Source organism: Pleurodeles waltl, chromosome 9 (genome assembly GCF_031143425.1).
Source record: "Pleurodeles waltl isolate 20211129_DDA chromosome 9, aPleWal1.hap1.20221129, whole genome shotgun sequence".
Lineage (NCBI taxonomy): Eukaryota > Metazoa > Chordata > Amphibia > Caudata > Salamandridae > Pleurodeles > Pleurodeles waltl.
In genome coordinates, this window is record NC_090448.1 from 1,100,998,169 (window position 1) to 1,101,022,684 (window position 24,516).

At 45.7% G+C, this 24,516-nt stretch overlaps 1 protein-coding gene and 1 long non-coding RNA gene across 7 annotated transcripts in view; one reads left to right on the forward strand and one right to left on the reverse strand.

The window, feature by feature from the left end:
* Positions 1–19,636, reverse strand: part of LOC138260383 (uncharacterized) — a 98,457-nt gene extending 78,821 nt beyond the window's left edge. For 2 of the 3 annotated variants that reach the window (XR_011198849.1, XR_011198850.1), the window contains exons 1-2: positions 19,500–19,636; positions 17,587–17,642 (exon numbers count right to left, since the gene is read on the reverse strand). This is a non-coding gene — a long non-coding RNA (uncharacterized lncRNA). The remainder of the gene's footprint in view (positions 1–17,586; positions 17,643–19,499) is intronic. The other variant, XR_011198848.1, reaches the window with a different exon arrangement.
* The window catches only part of SLC8A3 (solute carrier family 8 member A3), a 451,466-nt gene that overhangs the window by 254,033 nt on the left and 172,917 nt on the right, over positions 1–24,516 (forward strand). The window lies entirely within an intron of this gene.

A 24,516-nucleotide genomic window follows, 5' to 3' on the forward strand; every position in this document is an offset into this window, starting at 1 on the left:
TTGATGATCAAGAAGATCTCCTTGCAGCTGTAGAGGGTTTTCCTTTGATGGGGTCCACTAGTGCTTTTTTCTTGGTGTTCCTTAATTGCTGGTAAAAGTGCAGCCTTGTAGGTAGTTCTGCCGGTGGTGTCATGGCTGGCTCTCCATTACCTTTCTAGCTGTTTACAGTGTCATTTGGTGTCTCAGAGGTTTTATGTGCACAAGCTGGCCTGCTTGTTTAATCTACTATGCTTGTTGGGCTTGATGGGTGCAAGGGAGTCTGCACAGTTCTTAATCCAGTTGTTGAAGTTAATGATGTCTTTGTCAAGGTTGTTTCTAGGTTGATCCGTGCTGGGTGTGTTGAGCCCATCTGCTTCAGTCATTCTGACATTCTGCACCAGCTGCAGCTTGGAATGCTGAACCTGGTAAGGGTGTTGATTTGAGGTGTGTTAATTTGGAAGTTGATGATGGAGTGGTCAGTCCATGTGAGCAGTGTGGTGGAGTGGTATTTGATGCTGTCGCTTGTGGTGAAGATGGGGTCCAGTGTGTGTCCTGTGGTGTGCGTTGATTCTGAGATGAGTTGGGTGAGTGGGGCATTGCTCAAGCTTTTGAGAAGTGCTGTGGAGCAGGGGTCATTTTGGACTTCCAGGTGAAAGTTGATGTCACTGAGGACAATGTAGGCTCTGGAGTCGTTGGTAAGCAGATTGAAAAAGTTGGGGATGAGGTTGGTAAAAGTGGCTCGTGGTCTGGGTGGTCGGTAGGCAGGGGTTCATTCAGGGTGAACTTTTGAAGATTTGCAGCTTCAAGTGCAGGTGTTCCACTAATGGGGTGACATTCTCTGCAGATGTTGTGCATTTGATAGATTCCTTGTAGATGAAAGCGAGTCCTCCTCCTGGCTTGTGAAGGGGGTCCTGTTGAGTGATTTTGTAGCCCGCTGGGATTGCCAGGGTGATGTCAGAAGCCGATGAGGGGTTAAGCCATGTCTCTGAGAGTAGATGTGTCGCTGCTCAGCAGGTCTCATATTTTGGTTGTGTATTTGCTGAGTGATTGTGTGTTGAGAAGCATGCATGCAAGTGGGTGTTGATGTGCAGGTTTCCTGTGGCGTGTGATGTAGGTGTAGGCATTTTTGGTGCTTGTGTGACGTATGTTTGGAGGGTGTGTTGAGGGCTTTGTTAGTATTTGCATGAGGGGTTTTGGTCGGTGGCTGCTGGAGATCAAGCAGTGAGCGCAGGTGAAAGCTCCTACCGTGGTGTGAGGCACAGCAGCAGTTGGGGGAGCGGAGTCCAGGGTCTAGTGACCAAAGGAGTAACGCAGAGCATTCCTTGGAGGTGATCGGCCAGGGTTCCTGGCACTGTGGTTCCTGGCATTGGGAGCAGTCTAGGCACAGATGGGTGCAGATGGGCTTCACTTTGGTGTGCTTTTGACGTGCCAGCAACATGATCATGAACTGGATGCAGGCTTGTATGCAAAACCAGTATGCCTCCTTCAGGGTGGGTAGACAGGCTTTAATTTCCCTTAGCCTTTAACAGGAGGTAACACTGAAAATTGACTTCTTTGGAGATTGGCTGTGGTGTCTGGTAAATCCTAGGAGTGTGTTTTGCCCCTGTCAATAGTGGACAGATGTATGGCCCGCAGTCATGCAGACGTTAATGACATTGGGGTAGGGATTTACTCTTCAAAGAAGACTGAGCTGAAACCAAGCTGTTTGTTTCTTTTTGCTGATATGATTTGTAAAGCACAACAGACGGCCAATGTGGAATTCTGCAGACTCTTGGTCGACAACCTTTCTGAAAGCTCTGATCACGATGCTAGAGGGTATCATTGTTATGCAGCTGGCGCATCCAGGTCTGATGTCTCAGTGCCGATCTCCACTGCTTCAGACATCCCCTGTGATTAGAAATAATGTGAGGGGCTGGCTGTCTTAGTGCAAATCTATGCTAACATGTGATACGCGGATGCCCCAACCTAGACCTGGAGGCACCCGCTGCATATCAATGGCAGAATCTAGCACTATCTTGTTGAGATTTGTAAGTTCTCCATACATATTATAAGGATGTTTGTGGCTACACATCAAGGACGACCCTACTATTGCTTTTTGTTAACGAAGACTGATGTAAAAGAAAAAATATGGATACATATATATACATATTATTTTTTAAAGGTGTACCATTTTATATATATCTCAATACTGATAACTTGTTTCGTATTATGATTATTATAACACATTACAAAGCATTGTTGTTTCCATGGACTGTAAGAAGTTGGTATTAGTATTAACCAGTGTCCCTATACTCAATTTACTATCCTGGAAGGAAGGCTGGGCTGATGTTGCTTAGTTTTGAATTCGTAACCCCGACTTTACAGCAGATATAATCAGTGAGTGTTTATATCTTGTCCGTTCATTGGGTTTCAGGTTGACTTTGTTTCAAAGTGTGCCTGTTTACAGTGGGGGTAAGTTGCTGTCTGTTTAACATAGTACAGAACTTTTGGTCTTTATTTCAGGTTTTATGTGCAAAGCTGCTTTCTAGATATAGTATTAGGGTGGTACCTGATTAAAAACGTGCTTATTGACTGCTATTATGTCACAGCAGCTGAAAACAAACGATGTTTGGAAGGCTATGAACTGGCTGGGCCAGTTTTCATTGTCATTGCCCAAAATCTTCTATCAGCCAATCAGTGTAGAAATGATGAAGATCACTGGTGTCCCTCTTGATCTCTAGAGACCTGCAGGAGGAGGTGAAATAGCAGATATCACTCCGCCATCATCCCTCGCTCTCTATCTCCCTCAGATATCCAAGGAGTCCATAAGGACTGGAGGCGACGGTCCAGCACCACACGCCATCACATCTTCTGTTAGTCACCGATATGGAAAGACACTCAGTTTACAAGAACCTTCTCTCCTTGATTTTAGTGATCCTGATAGAGCTTCTGTCAGCACTGCATCTGTGTCTCAACCTCTCATTAACAGCAGAGAAGATGGCCCTTACTTGTAGGGGGAGTCAAGGCCAAAAAAGTGGCAGGTGGCACTGGCATGAGGATGGGCAATATGTGTGTTGCTTCACTGTGAGTCATCTCTCTCTGCATTCTGATGCCTGCCATTAGCTTAGGAGGATTAGCTCTTAATAATGGGGAGATTTCCACCGAAATTTTCAGTTGACCTCATAGATCGTTTGAGCTTCAATATTGTTTCTCTATGATGTCACTTGGAACTCCTTGTTGGAAAATAACCCTCTTCTTAAGAGGGGACTTTGGCTCCACCCAAAGGAGTCTCACTCTCTTAATTCATGCTGCTGGCAATTTTATATTTTGTGCCATCTTCTATGGAAAGCTTACATTGGCAGGGAATGAGGGATCATTTTGTATCTCAAAAGTAAAGTGAATGATCACACATTATGGGGGTCATTTCAACCTCGGCGTTCTTTTCACAAGACCGCCAAGGGACCGCCGTGCTGAAGACCGCCAGTGCTGGCGGTTTTCCGCTCGGCGAATTATGACTATTGGCAGCCCTCCGTCCTTTTCCGGACAGAGAGCCACCAGCAGCCATACTGGCGGTCGGCGGGGAAGTGGAGGTTGCTCCACCTCCACCGCCCCGTCAACAGAACACCGCCCACCGAATCACATTATGTGATTCGGCGTGGCTGTGTTCTGTTGACAGGGTGCTGCTGGCAGAGCAGCCCCCATGAATCCCGCCCCTCCCGGAGGATCAACGGACCAGGTAAGTTGATCGTCCGATAGGGGAGGGGTTGGGGGGGTGTTGTGTGCGTGCAAAGGGGTGTGAGTATGAAGAGGGGGTGTGTGAGTGCGTGTATGCATGGGGGGGGTGTAGTGTGTTTTGAAATGTGTGCATGTCTGCCTGTATGTATGTCTGTATGGATGTGTGCGTGTATGTCTGAATGTGGGTGTGTGTGTATGACTGTGTGTGTCTGTTGGCATGTTTGTTCGTGTGCTTGCGGGTATGTGTGTTGGTGGTGTCTGCATGTGTGTCAGGTGTGTGTCTGTATAGTGATGTCGGGGTCGGGGTGGGGATGGGGGGTCCTGCCACCTTGGGGGGTGGCAAGGGGGTGGGGGGTGTCGGGAAGGGCTCGGGTTGGGGGTGGGGGAGACCCCTATCAGTGCCACGGAAGGGATTCCCTGGCACTGATAGTGCTTACTGCCATGGATTTCATGGCGGTGCCCAACCCCATGAAATCCATGGCGGTCAGCCGGGTCATGATACCCCTGGCGGTCTTGTGACGGCCGCCGGGATGGAGACCCAAGTCTCCAGCCCAGCGGTCGTCTCCGCCATGGCGGTCGGTTCGGAGAAGTGGCGGTACCGCCATGGTCATAATTCCAATTTTTATACCGCCAGCCTGTTGGCGGTAAGACCGCCACTTCTCCGCCAACCGCCAGGGTTGTAATGAGGGCCTAAATTCGTTATCTATCCACATCATAGAGGTTATTGTTTTTGGTGTGTGTTTTTTCGTGGCAGAAGGATTTTCTTTAATATTTTAATTAGGACTTCAAATGCAAGTCATACTTACTGGCTTTGCCAATCCTTGCTTTGATGTAGAATTGCCTAAGACTCCTCTGACTTTAAAAAGCAGAACCCAGTTAAAAGCAATTTATTGGCACTATTGTGACGACTAAGAAGTGAAAACGCAATTGGTCATTCATTGATGTGTTGATAATGAGGTTTGGGGCTGCCCGGGGCAGATGCATCAAGAGTAGGTAGAAAGATTGCCATTACAGGGTTTACATGCCATCAATTGTTTTTGTGTTCCAGTTTCAATGCATTTGCGTTCCTCGCTAGATTTACTGCTGGTTGTGCAGGCATGCAAGAGATAATTCAGTATCATCTACTTGTTTGTTCAAATCTTCTCGGGTCAGTAGCTGATTTGTACGGCTGCCATACAAACTTTTAGCTGTTGTCACAAGGCCTGATCCCTTGCTTCCCTGAGTGCTTCATGTCTAGCTCCTTGGCAGTCCCTTTGCTAGCATGTTATACCTGACACACTGAGTTAGCAGATAGCCTGCAGAGCCCTCCTGAGCTTTACAACACCAAGTGCACATCAATTCATTTACTAACTGAATCTCGCAGAATTTAATAAAAATTAAACAGTCAACATTTTAAAGTTAATAATAGCTTTCTTTAATCTAACAAAATCCTGCCTAGTAAGATCTTCTGAAGTGCATCAGTAGTGGGTATCCCTCTCATCCTCGAGCCTTCCCATAAGTCTTTTGGTCAAAACATGTTAATTCGGATTACACCAGTCACTGTACATGAAAAAAACATCAACATAAATTAAAACATGAAAGAAGGAACAACGCTATCAATTTATATTCTAGATAATTCCTTTGTTCAACATAACTAGAAAAAGCAAGATCTGAACGTCAAAATATTGTCAATATTTTAACTCCCTCTGCTTCACACAAAAAATACTGAAGTACAGTGAATAAAGCAGGTCTAAAGGGAGGGTTTACTCTCTTCATTGTCAGAGTGAGTGGTTCCTTTCCAGTAGAGTAAATTCATGAGCCCTTCTAGATTCTTGGAGTGCTAACTGTGGAAGTTGTACTCTGCTTTCTAAGCATTCATACACCCAAGGTTTGGGAATTTCTGCGTCCTATACCTAACTTATATCTTACTATATCTATTAAATTTAAATTATATCTTAATAATGCTGACTTCTGCATCCTTTTAATTGCTTCTAGAGTGTGGTAAAGTAAGCCCTTGCCGTGGGTTAATGTTACCTCTCAATGCCTCAACCCTTGCGTTCACCCCAAATGTTCGATCTCTGCGCTAGGTATTTCCCTTGTACAAATATATAGGTGCAGATGAGGTGCTCCATTCCACTGAAGGAGCCCGATTCACAAAGCAGTCAGCAATCCCTGAAGGAGTAGGCTCCAATATTAATTGTGTTGTTGTCAGTCACCCTTTCAGTTTACATGAGTTTTGCTTGTCTATGGCCTGCAGATTGACATTGAGAATATTTTCTTTGCTCAGCTCAGAGGAGCTTACAGAGCGCAGGTAAAATTAAGTGGAGTCCCTCATTAAATTCAAGTCCAAAATACTCATAAAGCAGTCCTTGGAAAAGCACTGACAAAGTCTGGGAAATCAATGTATACTTTACATCTCAAGTAGGATACTGAGACTTTCTCATAAAAGGATGTTAATTTCTCCCAAGAGCAAGAGAAGAAAGACCAGAATGTAAAATATTTCTGGCAATACTATGTTACTTCCTGGGAACTTTAGTAGCAGTGATGATATGCTACTTGGGAAAGCTTCAACAATTTTCCGTTTTGAGGCTCTTCATGCAGTTGAAGGGCATTGGTGCCATATCTAAAGCGTTATAGGAAACAACTGAGTGTTGGTTGATTGATTGGATATTACCCTGTTGTCAAAAGAACACCAAGACAAGTGTTTTACCTGATGTAGATACTGAAATAAAGAGCACGATGGTAGAGTGAATGCATTGTGAGAACCTGATATGTCATTTGGCAGGATCCTTGTCAAGGCACATGTAAATGAGCAGATGCATGTCAGAGCTTCAGGTATGTATAGTGTGTCGTTGACTGCTGATTGTAGTCATGACGTTATGACTGCCAGGCATCTGTCTCTGGCTGGTCGTGGGAGGTCAAAGTGGTGGGCCCAGGGAGGCAGCGAGGTAGTCAAAAAGATCAGGTGCATACTTGCTCCTCTTCCCCTTAGGCTAGAAGGGATGCCCATGCTACTGCTGAACCATTTTCATCCTTCGCAAGAATCAATACTCTTTGAGATTGATGAATCTTTAGACCCAGTAAGTAGTGAGATAGAACCATTAACACAATTTCGATGCAAACTCAATTTATTTAAACACCATGACCAATGTGGCCAAGGAAGGAAAACTCCAATTGATAATAAAGTGAAGGAATTTATACAAGCACAAGCTCAAAGTCATGGAGATTTGCAACGCCACATTATGAAGATACATAATCACCAACGGTTGCCCAAGGCGGTGAAATGAGTTCAACGAACTATAATTAAAAAAACTAAGCATTCAAGAAGGACAATACCTAATATTAAAATAATTATCTGAGATACAGAAATCAAATGTTATTCAGGGTTAGCAATCATCAGTCAATTCAGATTCAGCAGTCATAATTCATGCTGGGCAATAGGGAACCCTACAACTAACCAAATCATGGAAATACATGTGTGGGGCGAAACACATGCAGGCAAAATACAAAAAGCATAAAAAGGGCAAAAATAATTTGGAAAAATCTAATTTCTGATTGTAAATTACAAACTAAAGTGGGCAAAAGATAGGTAAAAAGGGAAAGTGTCAGTATATCAGAAGCTCAATCAAATGTCTTATGAAGGAGATCAGATAAAGGTTTCTAAGTCTCAAAGGGCATCTCAAGGGGCAAAGGGGAGAGGAAGATACCTCTCAAAGGGGCTCATCATTCAGGAACTCTTCATCAGCAAAGCATCTGGGACCAACAAGGCATCTGCAAGTATCAGGGAACTTCTGAAAACTGCTAGCAACTGCCCAAAGTCCAATGGGACACTGCCATATCAAAAATTGTAGCGCATTCTGAAAACCAAAAGTATCAGTCCATGCCATGTTGAAGGAACATCATCCAATAGTAATCGATCACATGACTCCTACATGAAACATATGCATTTCTTCCTAAACATTCCATAAGATCATCTTCCATCTGTGAGACTCCATGCAAGTTTGAAACAATTGTAAACAATGTCAGTGCATGTTCCACAATGTTCCACTCCCAAGGGCAATAAGATTCATTCTCTCTGTGCTTAAACAATAGAACCTATTACCAACTTCTAGTCTTCTCATGGGAAATCAGTCTGAACGAAAACTCACATTATGATATTAAATCAACATTTCTTGCACAGTCATAAGATACAAGCAACAGGCTTACATCATGCCAACGCAAAATAATTATAGCAATGCATTTAATTGATATGTCTTAATAAAACACAAATAAATGCAAAGGTATGAATTTAACATTAATAATACTTCATTAATATGAATAATGCATTTCATTTCGAACTGAAAAGTTTTGTTAACACATTTCATTAGATGTGGAAGTATGTTTCTCTCAATGTTGCACATATTTTAAATGTATTAATCATTAGAAATTCAATATCATTTCTACATGCACTGTTAGCCTAGAATCTAATTTACATTATAACATCAGTTTTATCTCCAAATACCGCCTAAGTCAAACTCTGAAATACAAGCAAATGCACATTTAATTTGTGTGTCAATGCAGCTTCTACGCTTAACTATTAATAATTTGATTAGCATAAAACATAGACTGTCAAATTCTAGTGACTTTTGTGAAACTAGGGCTCTACTAAATTTTAGACTATATCACTACTTTAATGATCATAGGTGAGCAAAGCTAATCTCCACCTCCTTTCTTCCGGTTTTCCACTGGTATCCAGTTCTAGCCTGCATACTGTAGCTGAGCCATTTTTCCCCATCTCAGCAGTGCTCCTAGCAAATTTTCAGAAACTTCTCCCAAGGTTGGGTGTGGTGTGTAACAGATGCCAAACTGCAGCATGCCTTGTGTGAGGCCATCCCAGGCCACTCTAAATGTACAAACATCTCAGTGAAACAAACTGAGGGGCACGCCAAATGGGAAAAGGTAAACAAATTAGGGCACATAGGTCATGGGGCCTGAGAGAAAGCCAAAAAAGACATATCAAGAGGGAGTATCGACAGCTCACAAAAAAATCAGTTCAAGAAGATAAACAAGAATCAGTAGATTGAGAGATGGAAAAAGGAAACTATCCCGTCAGTGCCTACGCATGCATGCTCACACACAGTGGCTATCGTGTAATGATTATTTGTTACAATTGGTTATTCATTTATCATTCCAAGACCGTGGACAGCCATTTTAGAATAGTAAATTAAGAAGTAAAATATATCCAGAAATTGACAGATTCAAGTGTAAAATTAAAAAAAGTGGGGGTAGGAATGGGATATGCGGGGGAGCAACAGACAAAAGGAAAAAGTGAATGACCCTGTAGCAAAGTGCAGCTGACGTGTCCTCACAAAAGCATTAAAAAAAAAAAGTGGAAAAAAGCAATGATGCAGCTGGTGTGAAGGCCAGAGGCAGGGGAGCAATGGATGTAGGCATCGCAGAAAGCAAGAAGAGAGTCAACACAGGAGAGTGTAACAAAAGGTATGTGCGCCGGCGAGGTCCTAAAACATCAATTAAAAAATAGCTCTGTGATGTCAGCAGTGGAGGAATACACCTCATCAAGTTAAAACAACTGGAAAGAAGCTATGCTCTTCAGCCACGACAAAACAGGAATATGGAGAAAAGCCATTGAATTAGGAACATCAAATACGAGAAAGACATCCAATCATGAGAATGAGAAAGGGGCTGATTCAAAGCCCACTGTACTTAGATACACCTGTGTACTATGGAGGTTGTGGACATGGTTCTTCTCAGTTGACCCAATAGATCTATGTCACCTGAAAACAGTGATTTGTAAAAGAGAAGGTCAAGGTTGGAGTGTTTCATCCTTGGTGACATGGACACAACCTTAGTTAGAGGTCATTTTTAAGCACATTGAGAGACAAAGCATAGCATGACATTTAATGTGTCATATGTCTTGTGCTGTGCATCACCGAGACACTCAACAGGTCCTTCTCCCTTGGGTTCCCTATCACAGTTGTTCGAGGCTACGGTGGATACAGATCATGATATATTCTTCCACAGTTTTCCCATATGTATGACTGTGTGTCTGTTTAATAGACGCTTTCAGCAGAGATGAAAACTCCGTGACAGTGAAGGTTTACACGCTTTATGGAACAAACCACAGGGTAATTGAATATCAATAGCTCCAGTGCTTCTCCCTCTATTGTGGTGGTGTGGTCTGATTGATTTTCTAAGCTCAATTTTCCAGCAAATGGGGATGTTACATGAAGCATGGATTGTGTATAAAATGCTGTTTTATTTTAAGAATCTGCCATATAGCATTGAGGCTGGTGTCCTCTCATAGCTGGGTTTGCTCCTGTAAGGAAATGGCTCCCTGTTGCAGTTACCCCCCACTTTTTGCCTGATACTGATGCTGCCTTGACTGAGAAGTGTGCTGGGACCCTGCTAACCAGGCCCCAGCACCAGTGTTCTTTCACCTAAAATGTACCATTGTCTCCACAATTGGCACAACCCTGGCACCCAGGTAAGTCCCTTGTAACTGGTACCCCTGGTACCAAGGGCCCTGATGCCAGGGAAGGTCTCTAAGGGCTGCAGCATGTCTTATGCCACCCTAGGAACCCCTCACTCAGCACAGACACACTGCTTGCCAGCTTGTGTGTGCTGATGGGGAGAAAATGACTAAGTCGACATGGCACTCCCCTCAGGGTGCCATGCCAACCTCACACTGCCTATGGCATAGGTAAGTCACCCCTCTAGCAGGCCTTAAAGCCCTAAGGCAGGGTGCACTATACCACAGGTGAGGGCATAGGTGCATGAGCACTATGCCCCTACAGTGTCTAAGCAAAACCTTAGACATTGTAAGTGCAGGGTAGCCATAAGAGTATATGGTCTGGGAGTCTGTCAAAAACGAACTCCACAGCTCCATAATGGCTACACTGAATACTGGGAAGTTTAGTATCAAACTTCTCAGAATAATAAACCCACACTGATGCCAGTGTTGGATTTATTAAAAAATGCACACAGAGGGCATCTTAGAGATGCCCCCTGTATTTTACCCAATTGTTCAGTGCAGGACTGACTGGTCTGTGCCAGCCTGCTGCTGAGAGACGAGTTTCTGACCCCATGTGGTGAGGGCCTTTGTGCTCTCTGAGGACAGAAACAAAAGCCTGCTCTGGGTGGGGGTGCTTCACACCTCCCCCCTGCAGGAACTGTAACACCTTGCAGTGAGCCTCAAAGGCTCAGGCTTTGTTTTACAATGCCCCAGGGCACTCCAGCTAGTGGAGATGCCCACCCCCTGGACACAGCCCCCACTTTTGGCGGCAAGTCCAGGAGAGATAATGAGAAAAACAAGGAGGAGTCACTGGCCAGTCAGGACAGCCCCTAAGGCAACCTGAGCTGAAGTGATTCTGACTTTTAGGAATCCTCCATCTTGCAGATGGAGGATCCCCCCAATAGGGATAGGAATGTGACCCCCTCCCCTTGGGAGGAGGCACAAAGAGGGTGTAGCCACCCCCAGGGCTAGTAGCCATTGGCTACTGCCCTCCCTGACCTAAACACACCCCTAAGTTCTGTATTTAGGGGCTCCCCTGAACCTAGGAACTCAGATTCCTGCAACTTACGAAGAAGAGGACTGCTGAGCTGAAAAACCCCTGCAGAGAAGAAGAAGACACCAACTGCTTTGGCCCCAGCCCTACCGGCCTGTCTCCCTCCTTCAGAAGAAAACTGCTCCAGCGACGCTTTCCCCAGGACCAGCGAACTTTGAATCCTCAGAGGACTGCCCTGCTTCCAAAAGACCACGAAACTCCTGAGGACAGCGGCCCTGTTCAACAAAGACTGCAACCTTGTTGTCAGAGGAGCAGATTTAAAGACCCCTGCAATCCCCGCAAGTAGCGTGAGACTTGCAACACTGCACCCGGCGACCCCGACTCGACTGGTGGAGAAACAACGCTACAGGGAGGACCCCCAGGCGACTCCAAGACTGTGAGTAACCAAAGTTGTCCCCCCTGAGCCCCCACAGCGACGCCTGCAGAGGGAATCCCGAGGCTCCCCCTGACCGCGACTGCCTGACTCTAAAATCCCGACAGCTGGAAAAGACCCTGCACTCGCAGCCCCCAGCACCTGAAGGATCGGAACTCCAATGAAGGAGTGACCCCCAGGAGGCCCTCTCCCTTACCCAGGTGGTGGCTACCCCGAGGAGCCCCCCCCTTGCCTGCCTGCATCGCTGAAGAGACCCCTTGGTCTCTCATTGAAACCTATTGAAAACCCGACCCGTGTTTGCACACTGCACCCGGCCGCCCCAGTGCCGCTGAGGGTGTACTTTTTGTGTGAGCTTGTGTCCCCCCCGGTGCCCTACAAAACCCCCCTGGTCTGCCCTCCGAAGACGCGGGTATTTACCTGCTGGCAGACTGGAACCGGGGCACCCCCTTCTCCATTGAAGCCTATGTGTTTTGGGCACCACTTTGAACTCTGCACCTGACCGGCCCTGAGCTGCTGGTGTGGTGACTTTGGGGTTGCTCTGAACCCCCAACGGTGGGCTACCTTGGACCCCAATTTGAACCCCGTAGGTGGTTTACTTACCTGCAAGAACTAACATTACTTTACCTCCCCCAGGAACTGTGAAAATTGCACTGTGTCCACTTTTAAAACAGCTATATGTGTTTTATGTAAAAAGTATATATGCTATTGTGATTATTCAAAGTTCCTAAAGTACTTACCTGCAATACCTTTCAAATGAGATATTACATGTAGAATTTGAACTTGTGGTTCTTAAAATAAACTAAGAAAATATATTTTTCTATAACAAAACCTATTGGCCTGGAATTGTCTTTGAGTGTGTGTTCCTCATTTATTGCCTGTGTGTATGTACAACAAATGCTTAACACTACTCCTTGGATAAGCCTACTGCTCGACCACACTACCACAAAATAGAGCATTAGTATTATCTCTTTTTGCCACTATCTTACCTCTAAGGGGAACCCTTGGACTCTGTGCATACTATTCCTTACATTGAAATAGTGCATACTGAGCCAACTTCCTACAGCTCCTATACATGATCTGACTTGTATACGCTCTTAAACCTAAATCTACTTAACTTTTGCACGACGCACAAAATAGCATTAAATTACTTACTATTGTAAACACCATTGCAAGCAGTGTTAAAGTGCCTTGAGCCGCGCAAATGTGAGCATTAATAAAATCAGGATACCAGCTCATGAAACCTGTTCATCTGATGGCTAATTCCCATTTTTTCCCACTCAGGAATTAAATTATCTTAACTACCTTCCGAATCTTACATAAAAAAAATAGTTAGCAGACAATGGAGTCAGTTGCCTGTCTTTTACTTAACAATAACCTGCAAAAATGAAATATCTAAGACCTGAATTAAAGTTCAGTTTTTAGAGGAAATATGTCCAAAACTAGCCCTGTTAATACCTCCTACACTGGGACTACCCTGTGCCTCCCGTGGCCACAACCTCTATAATATGTTATTCTATTCTGACATTCTTGCTGGATGGGCTAAATCTGGATTTAACAAGTTCCATTTTAAGAACTCACTGATAAACTATCGGGTATTTCATGGTCCAGTATGGGAATGCCGGTTGCAAGTGATGGTCTATTGACTAAAGCATTTCTTCAGCTTTTTGCTGGTGCCACAACCTGTGCGGTCAGTATTTTTCGCTTGGGAATGGCCCCTGGTCATTAAGGCTCTCCAGTCTCATCCTTTGATTGACAGCACCACTGCTGACTTTCTATCCGTGAAATCTTGTTCTCTGGTGACAGTGACTTCAACCTTGAGAGATATGGGTGCCCTCACGTTTAGGGAATAGCTGTTTTCCATTTAATGATCAGACATGGTGAATAACCAGCGTTCTTATCTATGGGGGGGCTTGAGAAACAGCAGAACTAGCAGTAATACAGATTACTGGTTACTAGCTGAGACAGACGTTCAACCCACTTAGCGATGTTACTAGTTCCTCCTTAGGGCTGTCTAGTTCTAGACGTAAATAATCATAAGAAGCAGGCAACATAGAACTGCTTTGCAACCTGAAATGCAGACAAAATAAACTGGGAATCCTTTCAGTAAAAGTCCATTAAGGATGCTTTTGAAGATGTTTGTTACTAGGCAAACAGTAAACAGAAATCTGCGTTTGTTTTCGCTATTAATCCTTTGAGGCAGCAGGCCCCGTGGGAGTCTTTAATACAAAGTCACAGGCCTCACAACTCCCACATTACTCTCTCTCTCTCGCTCTCTGAAATGTCTCAGTTGAATTAATTCTGTTTTGCAACTATTTGCACGGGCGCCATGTTCCACTGGTGTACCTAACCACGAGATACGCTGGGTATGCAACTAAAAAGCAGGCTCACAAGCCACTAGCTTTTAATTTAATGCCCCTTCTCAAATTAATATTTGTGAGGTGAACATGTATACCTTAAATTCACCTCAACCGTCGATGTTATAAAGAAAACTAGATGTTTCAATGTTATTTTGCCAGCATTTGTATAGCGCTCGAAGAGCTTTCTCTCCTGTGCACTGCTTGATGGAAATCATTCCTTAAGTGATATCAGACTTTGATTGGAAGTCACTGACAGATGGATGAAGATGTAATGGCCCATCTCGACAGTGACGAACTTATGCTACTGGCACTAGGCTGATTATAGCTCCTCAGTGCACCCACTGGATTATTGTTCCTGCTAGAGAGAGATAGAAGTTTGGTCTAGTGGCAATTTTTATCTCATCATAAAGTAACACAGGGGGTTAACATGCCTGCTGCAAAGAACAGATCTGTATTTTATGCGGATAGCTGAGTGGATTAGTAAAGCCAGCCTTTACCAGCACTTTAAAACTAATTAAATGTGTGTGACAGAGAGGCTATGGAGAGATGAGGGGCACTTTTGCCAGGTGGTAGTAAGGGAACTCTAGAAGAAGGTCATATGGAGGGGGGAGGGGTGCCAAAAAAACATCACCCGCTCTAAACCTGACTCTGCTCACTCCCCCCTCCCCTCCCCCTGTCAACAGGAGGCCTGTCAACAAGAGACCAGAACCAAAGTCCAGACTCACTTCAGTGGACTCGCCTGTGTGCGAAGAGGAGACGTGAGCATACACATGTGCTACACAGAGGTCCCTATTCCAGGATGTCTGCAGGCGCTGGCTCTCCCATCTGTGTAAAGGGCCCATGCATTTCACCCGATAGACCTAGAAGTACTAATTCAAGGAAATATCACTGATTTTATTTCTGCCTCTAATGAAGGTCAATGCCATATTAGTAGCCCAAGGTGACATTATACCTTAAGCAGGCTTTTCTAATAGGGGAGCAGAGCACACACGCTGTTCTGGAATTGTCAAAAGTTAAAGCACTGAGGGCCGAATTTAAAGCCCAAGGCAGAAATGTTGAACAAAGGGCTATATATAAAGTTAGCATTACTCGTAAATATCCAGACCTGATTCACAAAGCTTTTTATGTGAGCACTTGTGTCTTCCTCATGAATTTCCAGCAGTAGAAAATGCACAGGGAATCCCTGCGAACTTGTCCTTACACAGAGTGTAATTCTATAATTTTGGATATTATTGGTTCTGACTGATCCAGTGTCCAGTTGGACCTTTGACAGGGTTCAAGGCTCAAGCACATTTGAAGTCCTCAAACGTTTAGGGTTGGCCCAGACGTCCAATGGTTTGGTTATTGACATCTGCTGTCACTAGGCTGAGGGCCACTAGTCCCAATTATTCCAGTCATGTGGGGGGTATTTGCTGCCGTATAGTAGTACCCTTTGATCACGGTCCTTAATTTTAAGATCAACTACATTTTTCTCAACTCAAATCTGCTTTCAACTTTTGATACTACTGGCATTCGTGTGTATCTGAAATAACAGCGGCTGCTCTTTCTTTTCACGCGTTTTGGTCCTGTCTGATCAGGAAAGATATCAGCATAATGAGCAAAATGGCGTAAAGGAACCACCCTCGCCGGAGTGGTTCTTAATTTCAGCATTATTTTGATGACTGTACAAGTTATAGGCGCCTGGTGGGTTAGTCAGCCAAATGATAATTTTATTTCATACCTCACCACAGGTGGCAATTTAAAATTGGTGTAATCCTACACAGTATTACAAGGTGCTGTAAACAAATGGACTCCACTGTTTTGAACAATGAGGCAGACAGGATGTGAACAAAATTGTGCTGGATCCCCATGGTGCTAGCAAAAGCAATTTAGTGGATTAGTCTTTATTGTTTGTCGGAAAAGGAAAACGTTTGGGTGAAGTTTCTTGTGAACGACATAGATTGTAGGGGTGGTGAAATTGCGGAACATTAGGGGAAATTATGCATATGGTGTGAAATGTTACTCCATCATTTACCACTATGGGGGTCATTCTGACCCTGGCGGCCGGTGGCCGCCAGGGCCACCGACCACGGGAGCACCGCCAACAGGCTGGCGGTGCTCCCACGAGCATTCTGACCGCGGCGGTTCAGCCGCGGTCAGAAGCGGCAAGTCGGCGGGCTCCCGCCGACTTACCGCTGCTCGGGGGAATCCTTCATGGCGGCGGAGCGCGCTCCGCCGCCATGATGATTCTGACCCCCCCTACCGCCATCCTGTTCATGGCGGGAAAGCCGCCATGAACAGGATGGCGGTAGGGGGGGTCGCGGGGCCCCTGGGGGCCCCTGCCGTGCCCATGCCAATGGCATGGGCACGGCAGGGGCCCCCGTAAGAGGGCCCCGCAAAGTATTTCAGTGTCTGCCTTGCAGACACTGAAATACGCGACGGGTGCCACTGCACCCGTCGCACCTTCCCACTCCGCCGGCTCGATTACGAGCCGGCATCCTCGTGGGAAGGGAGTTTTTCCCTGGGCTGGCGGGCGGTCTTTTGGAGACCGCCCGCCAGCCCAGGGAAAAACTCATAATACCCTCCGCGGTCTTCTGACCGCGGAGCGGTATAATGGGGGCGGAATTCTGGCGGGCGGCCTCCGCCGCCCGCCAGAATCAGAATCACCCCCTATATTTCCATGTGTGTCAACTTTTGAAATTTTACACTGAAATACAGCACAAAAACACATCTGCCGCGACTAACAGCCACTCGCATTCTGGTTGCTTGCACAGTTCCTGTGCTCCATGTTACAATTTCGCCACAAACGGCGGTGGAATTATGCGACGTGACGTAATTTCAGGAATTTCGCATAACAAACAAAATGCACAATTCTGAAAATCGTGTGAATTACGGTATGTAGTTTAAATGGCACCTCAGAGAGTTCTCGGTACACTGAGAAGGTTACTTGAATGAATGCACAAAAGAGTCAAAAGATCTCAGTGGAAGGTAGAGCAGGCTTGCTGAAGAAGGTAGATGTTTGGCTTAAATGTAAGCAGGCACAGTTTTCAGGTTTTTCAAAGGCTGAGTGAGTGTTCAGTCTTCCTGAGTTGACAGAAAAGGTTTACCTCCCCATTTTGTCTCATCAAAACCTCTGGACACACAGCAAATATCCATGCACAGATTCCAGGGCTCTGGAGGGCTGATATAATTGTGAGCGTTTGTGGTCCCCAAACATCAACATGAGCCACATATTGGGGCTCATTCAGAGTTTAGTGGGGTGAGGGCCAGCTACAAATCAGCTGGCCTCCCACTCCCCCACACCTTTGTTTCCACTTCTCAATTTAGTGTTTGTGGGCACCGTTGACTGTGCATTGGAGCAACAGACACACAATCATTTATAGAGGCCTTTTCACAGCTGACATACAATCATTCTATGTGGAGAGCTGGCACACAGTCATTCTACATGGGTCCATCATGTAAGGCATGGGTAACAGTGACACGTGTTTTTGGCGCTTAGGTGTGGCAGATGTATACAAAAACAGGTTATTTTTTAGAGTAATCCCAGTCCATAGACAACCTACTGTTAAAATTAAGTCTATGTTTCACTTATAAACAGACAAAAGCAGAAAACATATCACTGTATTTTAATTCACACTACCATGTTATGCAGCTTGCATGTTGTGCATCAGGTGTTGATGTAGCCATTCTGTTCCACTGTGGGACAAGAAATTGTTAATACCAGATAGCTGACAAAGTATTCTACAGAGATGGGAATAAGACACTCATTGAAATATAAAGGACCCTTATTAAACCCATCTGCCCCCTTCACTTTTCCACCTTTGACCCATCTCCATGTTGCTAGCAACCCACAACATGACCTGATTTACTAAAAGGTTACCATCTAAAACCCCCTGCATATTGCCTCCAACTGGGTACCACCTTAATAATCGACCTACTGAAGCACCCGACATAAATGATTGTGAGCTATCTATATATCAAGATAACAACAAATTCCTAAGACACAGCATCCCTCATGACTCTTCAATCCCTTTTCACTATGATGGCTCATTTTCTCATTCTTAACGTTCCACACATCCCTGCTCCAAACCCCTCCTCTCTTGGTGACCCCAAAGGGTCCACCAGCAATTTGGTACTCTTGAGATCCCATAAATTGTATATTTTATGCCTTTTACCACCCTTATTTATGATATAAATACCAGGTTCACATGTAGGCCTTTCTGGATTTAGGTTGCAAATGGTCCATCTTCTTTCAGCTTTGTTCCTTTTGCTTGCTGACATCCAGAAATAGGAGAATCCAAGTTTTTGATAATGTAGCAGGCCTTGGCCTTCCCACCTACATAATCACCTCCCTTTCCTCACTGCCCTGCTAATCATAACAGTAGGTCCAACTGGACCAGCTGCTACTTTAAGCCTTCTTCCCTGCCTTTTTAGTCAGAAACACATAGGGCCTGATTTAGATTTCGTTGGAGGGGTTACTCCATTGCACCGGTGACGGATATCTCATCCTCAGAAATCTAAACACCATAGAAAACAATGGTATTTAGATTTCAGTGTTGCAACGGAGTAAGCCCTACGCCGAGATCTAAATCAGGCCCTCAGTTATTTTCAATGATGCTCTATCTAGGTCAGGCACTAAGGATTAAGATAGCCAATATTTAAAGTATCCCATGAAACGTTCCCTCTCTAAGTTCCAGGGAAACAGCAAATGTGCAGTTCAAGATCCCCAAACTGTCTCACAGAATGTCCTAAATGGAATGCATTGGTCATGTCCATTGTGCCTGTCCGGATAGGCACCAGCTCACATCCCTCAAGTCATAATGTGTGTACAATCTGTTTTCAGGGAACAATCGGATCTTGGCCATATGAAAACACTCAAGGCTAATCACAAACCCAGGGCTGACAATTTGCATAATATGTATTTTAAATGGAGGTACAGCAAGGGCTACCCCATCTTCAGAAAAGCCTTACCTTCTTCAAACACTAACAGCAGAGCGAAGCCCGTTAGAAGGACTACATGAATGTAATCATATGTAGTGCTTTCAATGGGCAGTTACCTCAGTCTTGGCCTGAAGTGGTGGCCACTGCCCCTCTAAACCACTTCCACTCTACACGCCACATCTGCGAATAGCCAGCCCAATTGGGACCACTCATAAAGACAAATAAAAAGTGATAGACGCTTCAATGCATTAAAGCCACTAGCTCATCAACCAGACAGGTATGCCCAGAACTGGCTAAAGTAGCTCAGCAAAATGATGGACTAGAATGCGGCCCAGAGTAATTACCAGTTTCTGAAACTGATTCTATGTGTACATAAAGCATGCATCACTTTTTGCATAATAGCTTTCTTCTCAGATACTACAGCATAAGGAAATTCATGAGTGATGTAACGTCCATGGTATAACTATTGTCCCTACATCCATGCAAGAAAACAGAAGCAAAACCCTTGAGAAGACAAAAACCAGAGTACCCCTTCTCGCGCATCTTCTCCGTCATGATGCACATCGCTACCACCCCGACACACAACTCCCAGCCTCCCCTTCATTTGCTCACCACCATTTCCATAGCAACAGCCGAATTCCCAAAGACAAGCGCACTAAATATAGCCTTCCCATCTCCGTGCCTTGAGCCCAGGGCCTGGACCCCGCGCCGCCTACAGCTGGAAGACGCGGGCCTGTGTGGGATGCAGGAGGCAGCACGGACGGTGGGCTTGGCGGGAAAGTGGATTGACAGCCGAGACCGCCGGGTCGTTTCCGGCGGCGCGCTGACGCAAGGCATACCTCTCCTCGGCCCCGCGGCTCAGCGCTACAATTTAATTTCTCGGCGCCACTGTGATATAATTAGCGCTCTGCATTTCAGGGAGCGCTCCTGTGTTTAGTCAGGCTATCGTGAGTCATTGAGGGTCGCGGCGCGCGTTGACCTCGGCTCGTTTCTAATAAGACGCGGGTGAAGCCCTTCTGTGAAGAGCTAAACATTGGCCTTAACGAGTTGGAAGTCGTCTGTGGCGCGAGTAAAGTCTCCCTTTATTGTGATATCAGGTGAATTATTTGGAGCCAATATCCGCGAGACAGGAATTAAAATATTAAATATGGAGTGGTTACCGCCTCCCTGTTTACACAGTCCTCGGCTCGGCCTTCTGCTGCGTGCGTAGTCGTTCTTGCATGCTGGGTGCATTAATTTACAGAATTACAGCCGCGCATGGATCCTGCCCAGAGCCTTCCAGATACACGCTGCCTAAGGTGGCACTAACTCCTGCCTAGGGCCCTGGAGAGGAACTGAAAGAGAAGCCATAACGAGGGGGAATTGTTTTGTTAAAGAGGTTTTCCGGAACATAGTTTGCAGTTATTTCCAGCAGTAATGACTATCACGAGGCGGCTAGCTAATTTAAAGTATTTCTTAGGGAGGAATGTAAGATTTTATATCATACACGTTCATTGCTGTACACGAGGCTTGGAATAATCTGTAATTTTACACCCTAACTATTCACTACGGTGTAAGAGTTAACACTTTTCCATGTGGGCTGTAGGTTTCCCATCAGTGGTGTGATGCCATTTGGGGGATGGGGAATGAGGGGCGGAGGAGGGGATCTTGTGCAAGGAAATGATGACCCTGAGGTGATGTTTATAACCCAGTTGTATGTGAACGCTAGGTGCACCGGTGCCACTTGGTACATAGCTTCAAGGGAGCCCTTAAAACTTGAGTTCTTTCACTAGAGGGACACACAGAACTGACCCTTGCTTTCCCGGTTCATGTCATTTCTACACCTTGCTACTTTGTACTGAGGCTCTAGGATCCTTTTAAATGCTTTTCACTACAACATGTCTAACCTCGCAAAACATTTCTGTTCCAAAGAGCTGTGTGAATTTGCCAATAAACGAACCATTACAAATGGACATATAATAATCAATCCGTGACCTCCACAAGAAAGGTAAAGACTGGATTCATACGCACTATTAGGATATTACTACATAGAACTATTGCATTTTGCAACTAAGACCATGCAAGACACTCCTCTTACAAAGACAAAACAAGAGTTTGGACTTTACTCCAGACATAGCAATCCTCCTGGAGAGTCAGGTGACCTAGCATTAAAAAGAAATCACAGATCAATAACACACACCTTTAGGCACGGAACTCAACTCCTTCTCCCTAATCAGAAAGTAGAGGTGAATTCACAGGTTCTTGATTGGTTTTTGATTATCTCTTACACACAGGGTGCCCAGATTTGGTCCTGTGCAGGCTTAAGTTACTGCAGAATTCAGCAGCTTCCCTTGTCTCAGGAAGTCAATGATAGAGAGGTATTGTGTTCCACTTAAATGGCACCCCAACCACCTTTTCTGCTTCCACTTATTTCAAAGTAAAAATTGTAGATGGTTACCTACATAAAACCTCCGATCAGTCAACATATTTTTATGGCACACTAAAATAGTTCACGTCTGCGTTGACATATTTGTTGTAATCGTTTTACTTACCCTAGTTAAACTGATGTCCCATAATTAGGACTATTTCGGGACACTACATTTCTTATTTCTTAAACACAATTCGTTTTTTTAAATGTGGTCCAGAGACTCCTTCACAACAATCTCTCAATAGATTGTTTTTACTGTACATGCTGTAGAGTCCACATATATCATTTTCTTTATGTAGTGGTATCCAGGTCTATCACTCTTTGCTCCTCATCAAAAGGAGTAGTGTACAGGTCAAAACATGATCAATTGTTTGGAGTGAAAGCTCCCACTGGGACACCGACAGACTGATGATACATTTTGCATCAACATCCCTCAGTGCTTTGTACTTGGGGTACAATGCCTTTCTACTTTCAGCTGCCACTAAGGGCTATAATCAATCAATCCATCAATCAATGTATTTGTAGAACACAGCTATTCACCCGTTAGGGTCTCAAGGCATTGGAGGGCAGAAGTGAAGGTCAGAGTGGTTCAGGTGAAGAGCCAAGTTTTCGAGGTCCTTTCTAAATTGTGATAGAGTGGGAGATCTTCTGAGGTGGATAGGAAGGGAGTTCCAGGTCTTGGCGGCGTGGTGGGAGAAGGACCTTCCTCCGGCTGTGGCCTTCCAGACGCATGGGACGGCAGCGAGGGCGAGGTCGGTGGAGCGGAGTTGCCTGGTGCGCGTGTAGAAGTGTAGTCTTTGATTGAGGTATTCTGGTCCGGCGTTGTGGAGGGCTTTGTATGTGTGGGTGAGAAGTTTGAATGTGACTCTCTTGTGTATTGGGAACCAGTGCAGGTCTCTCAGTAGGGCGGCTGTGTGGCTGTATTTGGGGGTGTTCTTGATGAGAAGGGCGGAGGAGTTCTGGATGCGTTGTAGTCTATTCTATACCTTGGTGGTGGTACCGGCATGTAGTGCAAGCGACTGCTGACAAGGGCCTGGGTGACTGTTCTTTTACATTCAGTTGGGATCCATTTGAAGATCTTCCGGAGCAGGCGCTTGGTGTTGAAACAGGCAGAGGAGACTGCGCTGACTTGACGGTTCATCAAGAGTGCTGAGTCCAGGATGAAACCAAGGTTGCAGGTGTGGTCGGTGGGGGCCGGAACGCTTCTGAGGGCAGTGGGCCACCAGGAGATGTCCCAGGCTGAGGGGTTGTTGCAGATGATGCAGACTTCTGTTTTTTTGGTATTCAACTTGAGGCAACTCTCCTTCATCCAGGCTGTGACTGTCCTCATTCAGTTGTGGAAGTTGGCTTTGGCTGTGAGTGGGTCGTTGGTGAGGGAGATGATTAGCTGAGTGTCGTAGACGTATGAGACAATGTTGAGTGCGTGGTTTCTGGCGATAGTGGCTAGGGGGGCCATGTAGAGGGTTAAGCGGATGGGGCTCAGAGAGGAACCTTGCCGGACACAACAGATGATCTTAGTGGTCTCTGAGTAGAAGGGGGGAGACAGACTTTTTGGGTCCTGTTGGAGAGGAAGGAGGTGATCCATTCTAGTGCCTTGTCTCGGATGCCGGAGTCCTGGAGACAAGTCTGTAGAGTGCAGTGGGAAATGGTGTTGAAGGCGGCAGACAGGTCGAGGAGGATGAGAGCCGCGGTCTCACCTCTATCTAGGAGGATGCGAATGTTGTCTGTGGTGGCGAGGAGGGCAGTCTCGGTGCTGTGGTTGCTCCAGAAGCCTGACTGAGAGGGATCAAGGATGTTGTAGAGTTTGATGTGTTTAGTGAGATGTCTTTTGACAGCCTTTTTGATTACCTTGGCTGGGAAGGGGAGTAGAGAGATGGGTCGGAAGTTCTTGAGGTCATCTGGGTCTGCGGTTGGTTTCTTCAGTAAGTGCTTGATTTCGGCGTGTTTCCAGATTTCTGGGACGGTTGCGGTTTCGAAGGAGCAGTTGATGATGTGCCAGAGCTTGGGTGCTATGGTGCTGCTTGCTTTGATGAAGAATTGTTGGGGGCAGGGATCGGAGGGATAACCAGAGTGGATAGAGTTCATGATGTTGAGGATTTCCTCATCAGAGATGTTTGCCCAGCAGAGTAGATGGTGGGGGTTTGGAGGAGGTTCGGTGGTGGCTATGACGGTGTTGGGCATGGGATGGTCCTGGGTCGGGAAGCTGTTCTAGATGTCTGCTATCTTACGGAGTAAGTAGGTGGAGAGGTTGTTGCAGAGTTCTTGTGATGGGAGAATGTCCGTGGAGTTCGCGCCGGGGTTGGTCAGTTTGCTGATGATCGCAAAGAGCTCTTTGCTGTTGTGTTCGTTGTTGTTGATGCGTTCCTGGAAGGCATTTCTCTTGGTGGTCCTGATGAGTTGGCAGTGTGTGTTTAAGGCTTTTTTGAAAGCTTCGTGTTTGGTGGTGATTTTGTCGGTACTTCATTTCCTTTTGAGGCGTCTGCAGTTTTGTTTGGGCTCCTTGAGGGCTGGAGTGAACCAGTTGGCTTTCCTTGCTGAGCGTCTGTTGGAAGGTTTGCTGATGGGGCAAAGGTGTTGGTGCAGTCTGAGATCCAGTTGATAAGGTCCCGGGCAGCTATGTTAGTGTCGAGGTCGTCTGGGGGGGCTGAATTGTTGAGGCTGGTGAGTAGCTGGTCCTTGGTTATCTTGTTCCAGTTCCTGTGGGGTGGTAGGTGAGCGAAGTGTCAGTCAGGGGATTTGTTGAAGGTGAAGTGGATACAGTGGTGGTCGGAAATTGAGGTCCCGAGGAGTATTTAGTCCTTGGAGGCGAGCGCATGGGAAGTGGCGATGTCAGCGATGGTGTCGCAGAATGGGGGCGGGGGCCTGGTGGCCTGTAGATGAGCGTGCCTCGCAGAGTGGTGTTAGGGTTGGTTCCAATCTGGAAGTGGAGGATATTCCATGTTGGTTGAGGAGTCTTCTGTGCTGGTGGAGAGGCGTAGGGACTTCTTGTGGATGATAGGGATGCCTCCCCCGGGGCAGTTTGTGCGCTGTTTGCGGATGATCTTGTAGCCGTCTGGGATGGCAATGGTGATGTCTTGACCCGAAGAGGGGTCAAGCCAGGTCATAACATACCTCTTTAGAAATTGCTTCCCAGGAGCTAGCCTGCCTCCTCCTCCTTACAGGAGACCATTCTCACCACCAAGCTGTGTAAGTCTGTATGTTTATATGTGTATGATTATCTTT